Genomic DNA, 6,160 nt, shown 5'->3' with positions numbered 1-6,160 from the left:
TGATCTTGAAGGTTTTGGGAGTAGATCAGGATGTCATCCAGATAGACTACGACACAGATGTCTAACAGGTCTCTGAAGACATCATTGATGTAGTGTTGGAAAGTGGCTGGTGCATTGGTAAGGCCAAATGGCATAACTAGGTACTCATACAGACCGTATCGAGTCCTAAAGGCAGTCAACCACTCATCTCCCTCTCTTATGCGTATGAGGTTGTAGGCCCCCCTGAGATCTAATTTGGTGAAAATCTTAGCTTTGTGAAGGCGTTCTATGAGCTCGGGTATTAATGGGAGAGGGTACCTATTCTTAACAGTGATTTTGTTTAGGTCTCTGTAGTCTATGATCGGACGTAATGATTGATCTTTGTTTTTGACAAAAAACATTCCTGCACCAGCAGGAGATACCGAGGGTCTGATGAATCCCTTCTTAAGGTTCTCGTCTAAATAAGCTTTAAAATGTTCAAGCTCAGGTTGACTCAACGGGTATAAGTGACCATAGGGTATAGTTGCACCAGGTTTAAGGTCTATGGGGCAGTCATAACTGCGGTGTGGTGGTAAGTTTTCTGCCTCACGTTTGCTAAATACTTCTATATATTGGGTGTACTCCTTAGGAATGATAGGCAACTCCTCATCTACCTGTGCTACCTGTATTACATGTGTGGGAGATGTACAGGTACTCTTACAATATGGGGAGTCTAAAGTGAGTTTTAATGTCTTCCAGACTATAGTGGGTTCATGCAAGCGTATCCACTGTATACCTAAAACCACAGGAAAAAGAGGAGAAGGCAATACATCAAAACGAATATATTCATGATGATTGTCTTGTGTGGTAACCAATAAAGGGACAGTATGATGTGTTATTGGACCGCTAGATATGTATGTGCCATCAACGACACGAATAGAGACAGGAGTGGTTTTTCTTTCAAGTGCTATTTTATTTATTTTCACAATGGTAGAATCTATATAATTCCCGTGGGCCCCGGTGTCAACAATAGCCTCAGTGGTTAGGCGTCTACGTTCCCACTGCAAAGAGAGAGAGATGATACAATAAATAGGGTTATTCTGCTTTGAGGTAGAAATGTTAGTCATAATGCACTTACTTTTCTTATTCTTTTGTAGCAGTGGACATTCCTTTACGGAATGGGAAGGATTAGCACAGTATAGACAGAGTGCTAGAGTTTTGCGTCTCTGCTTTTCTTCTAGTGACAGAGGACCTCTTAGAACTCCAATTTCCATCGGCTCTTGAGTGGTACTACTGGTAGCCCCATGGGATATGGGAGGCGTAGGTTTCCGGTAGATAACTTCAGAACTGTGTCTTTCACTTCTCCTTTCCCTGAGACGCCTGTCTATTTGTATGGACAGCCTCATCAGCCCTTCCAATGTATCTGGTAGAACCACTCTAGCCAACTCATCCTTAATAGACTCAGAGAGACCCAGCCTGAATTGGTTTCTAAGAGCTATTTGATTCCATTAGGAGTCTGTAGAAAACTGCTTAAATTCAGTGATATACACCTCAACTGGTTTAGAACCTTGTCGTAAAGCTCTCATCTTAGTTTCAGCTGTAATTTGTGAATTAGTATCCAAATACAATTCATCCATGGCAGTGAGGAAATCTGGTAGGGAAGTGAGAATAGGATTATGTGTTTCATAAAACGAGTCTGCCCAGATCCTGGGTTCACCACGTAAAAAAGATATAATTGTCAAAACTTTCAGGTGATCACTAGGGTACGTTTTAGGTTTGAGTGTGAAAAGCAACATGCATGCATTCTTAAATTGACGATATAGACGTCTGTCGCCTGAAAAGAAATCAGGGGATGCTATCTGAGGCTCAGGTTGGCTTACCGGAGGCGGTGTTGTAACCTTCACAGTGTCTCTGATAACCTTTCTCAAAGTTTCATTCTCCACTTGTAAGGCACTCATGGCCTGTCCTAGTTGATCTACCTTTTGTGTAAGATTGTAAACAATTTGCGGCAGATCCGCTGGATCCATTATTCTGGCTTAGTAATTCTGTTAGGGCTTAGTTGGTTAAAGATCTTTCAACTATTGTAGTGGATCTACAGCTGCGGATCAGATGTAATGTTTCACTCAGCACTTAATTAACATATGACGATGTTAACCATAATGGGGCTCAGAGTGAGTTAATAAACTTTAAGTCTATGTGGAGACTTGGAGAAAAATAAAGGAGTAACTTAATATGTTAAGTATCCAAAAAGAAACAGATTAACAAAGTAATTCTTTCTGATGATTTGTGGAAAAGTATCAGTTCATATGTATCACAATACAATTTATGTAGCAGTTCATCTGTGACCAATAATTAGTGAGGTGTGCGCCAAAGATTTAAAGTCACAATAAGATGTTACACAACTCAGTTAGCTGTAGTGAGTTAGTCGTAGGTTACCTGTTGAATCGGCTGAGAGCAGAAAACTCGAGCGGCACTCGAGACAACAGCTGATAGGCGGTGAGTGACAGCTTACTGAAAACCGGTTGCGGTTGGCGTCTGACGTCACAGGTATGAAGTCCGCGGGAGAATAAAACTCACAAATCTTCTGGTAATGTTGAAAAGGCACTCGGATGTTTGAAGTATAATCCTGGCTTGATAATATGTGAGGAAATGTAACGGAAATGTATACCGTAACCAAAGTAGTGAAAATAGAACACCGTAGCAAGGTGTCAGTTTCCCTTGAATAAAGTTTTGAACTATTATCCAATAAGGTAGCTTGGAATAAGCAGGAGCTCAGCTTGTAGCAGAGTTACCTAAGGATAAAACTCAATTACTAAGCACCTGGCTGGCGTCAGGGGAAAACTTAAATAGGCTAGGAGGAACTAAAAGGTAAAGGTGGTATTGGTAATTGTATGACACTTAACATAAGGTGGTATAGTGAGTTCTGACAATAAGCTTTGTATCAATATTAAACCCTTACTCACATCCCCTTATTTTAAGTCATAATATAAGGGGTAATACGTAAGGAACACACACATATATATATATATATATATATATATATATATATGTATATATATATATATATATATATATATATATATCAGCAATGCTAAATGTTCAAACTTTATTTACAGACATTCAAGAAATAAGGAGACTTTACTATAACTTTTGTTCATTCAATCATAAGTGTTATTTGGGTCATTACAAATTGTTTAATCAACTGCTCATATCTAAGTCCTTGACTTTTTCTATTAACTATACTGTTTCATTCTAACAAATTAGATGTTGAGATTCGTGGTTTCCTCTAGATGTTCTACTTGAAAACTGAGGTTAGTCACCTTCTTTTGTAGCTCACAAAAATATTTTTGATCTCAGTTAATAATTTATGTATAGCTTTTTAAGGATAGGCCTTAAAGATCTTCTTAAGTTTTACTGTATATTATTCTCCTGAGTTGTCTCTAATGTCCCCCTACAGAGGCTTCAAAAATTGACTCAGTTTTGTGGAGGTGTTAGTTGTCAATTTTGAAGGTTTTTCCATAATTGAACTTAATTTTACCATAATTTGGATTTATGGTAAAAATATAAACCAGACACAAAAAGTATTTTGCTGTCAAACCTTTTATATTATTATATAAAAATTATTATATTACTTAACATTATTTATGTAATGAATTCTGAATATGGCCATCACTAACAATTTTTGCCTATTTTCAGAGCCTGATTTGTTCTTGTGAAAGTGGAAAATACTCTGTGCAGATCGAGATCTTAGTGTGTTGCACTTTCACAAGAAAAAATCCATTTTAAATAATAGCTGAATCTCGGCTTAAAACATGTCTGATTTGCGTGGTTTAGATAATGGGCACCTATAAACTTTGTTTAGACATATTTATCAATTTGGGGCTAGATTAGAAGTATAGATCAATCGATAACATGCAGCGTGTTATTTTGCACTTGAGTTCTTTTAAACAATAATGAGCGATTGGCTATTGGAATTTGTTTTATTAAATAAATTTAACCAAAGTGAAATGATAAACCAAAACACTTTAAATAAACGTGATACATAAATATCCCACCCTATATTTTAAACGGTAAGTGGTAGCACACACATTGCTCTCATATTAATTAGTTGTAAAAGTGTTGCGCTCATATTTAGTACTTCTAAAAGATAGGTATTAGCCGCTTTGCTTGATGTGGTGCATTTAAAAATATGGAAGGTGTTTAGCAAAGACCTTAAAGGGCCACTAAACCCAAAATCTTTCTTTTGTGATTCAGATAGAGAATAGAAATTTAAACAACAATACAATTTACTTCCATTATTTATTTTGCTTCATTTTTTAGATATCCTTAGTTGAAGAAAAACAATGCACATGGTGAGCCAATCACACGAGGCCTCTATGTGCAGCAACCAATCAGCAGCTACTAAGCATATCTAGATATGCTTTTCAGCAAAGAATATCAAGAGAATAAAACAAATTAGATAATATAAGTAAATTAGAAAGATGTTTAAAATTGCATTCTCTTTCTAAATCATAAAAGAAAAAAATGTGGGTGTCATGTCCCTTTAAGAACTGGAGTATTAGTGGAATTTGTATTCATCATCGGCTTATCGATTATCCTACATCAATTTTAGTGTGCATCCTCATAATAATTTATAATATGATGGAAATAACATACCTGAATTACTCAACATGAATATTGTAGTGCACATTATACTACAGTACACATTATGGGCTATATTACAGGAAGAGCGCTAATTTATTGGTTGCCCATAAATGTGAAAATCCGCCCGTTTACAGGCACGCAATAAATAACCAGCGATTACAAGTGGCTGGTTATTGCTGCTGCGAGCTCACGGTAGAAATTAGCGCTCTGAAAATTAACCAGAGATCAGATCTCTGGTTATTTTTCAAAAAGTGCCCCAATTGGCCCCAAAATAAAGTATGCTTAACTTTATAACTAAAAATAATTTTTTATTAAAAAATAACTGCATGAAGCAGTTTTTAAAGGTTAAAGTTGGTGGCGTGGGGTGTTAGAAAAATAACGGCACTGAGCCTATGGAAGAGCGCTCTCATGAGCACAAAGCTTCCATGCAATATGAACGCACAATTTTGGGCTCCACTCGTAATCTGGCCCAATATATGTTAACCATGGACTTCTAATACTAGTGAAAATGCAAGCTGTATGGATATAGCTTCAGAGATGTTAATTCTCCACAGTGCTATTGAATACTTTCAATATCATTTTACAAACACATTTCTTTTGCAAGATTCTATTGAGATATTAATGCTTAAGAATATTAAAACTCTTAATGATATCAAGATTGTATAAATTAATTGAACCATTATCTCTTTGGCTTTGTTATAAAATAAACAATTCCAGTGCAGCTTTATAAAGCAGCACATCTGTAGGATATAAGAAAATAAACCATAGACAAAAATCTATCACATTTGTATATTTTCCATAATAAATAATTGAATTGTGATGTGTAAAAGCACAGCTGTGTTGACATTTAGAGTTCAAAACGTCTAAAATTGTTTTTTTTTCCCAAAATAATATTTTTTTTTTAAATTATATTACATATCCAGAAGGTGTTATTTCCTTGATAGTGAAAATGTATGAAGATTGACCCTTTCTTCTTTGTGTAATATCCTTATGACATCAGAATTTTAAGCAAAGCTAAGTGGGCAATGCAGTAATGAAATCCATAAAATGACCGGCTAATATTTTGATATTACTACATGTAAGACTGCCCTATGAATAACCTCAGACATAGGTCATAAATAAAAATACATTTTATTATATTATCTTATAATTGTAAGGAATAGATGTAGTGATAATCTTTGGCAAAGCAAACTGGTGCTGACAAAACGTGCTGGAATTTTCCAAACTTTTATTTTCAAAATTAGCGATAGTTACATTGTAACACTGATATCTGTCAGGAATCCCTGAATAACCCTTCACATGTATATATTTTTTTAGTAGACAACTAAAAGTATTGATCTAGGCCTATTTTGGTATATTTCATGCCACCATTTCACCGTCAAATGCGATCAAATAAAAAAAAATCGTAAACATTTTCACAATCTTTAGGTTTCTCACTGAAATTATTTACAAATAGCTTGCGCAATTATGGCACAAGTGGTTGTAATGCTTCTCTGGGATACCGTTTGTTCAGAAATAGCAGACATATATGGCTTTGACATTACTGTTTGTAAATTAG

The sequence above is a fragment of the Bombina bombina genome, chromosome 4 (genome assembly GCF_027579735.1).
Source record: "Bombina bombina isolate aBomBom1 chromosome 4, aBomBom1.pri, whole genome shotgun sequence".
In the NCBI taxonomy this organism is placed as follows: Eukaryota; Metazoa; Chordata; class Amphibia; order Anura; family Bombinatoridae; genus Bombina; species Bombina bombina.
The sequence above is the reverse complement of the archived record's forward strand: the minus strand, read 5'-3'. Positions refer to the sequence as shown.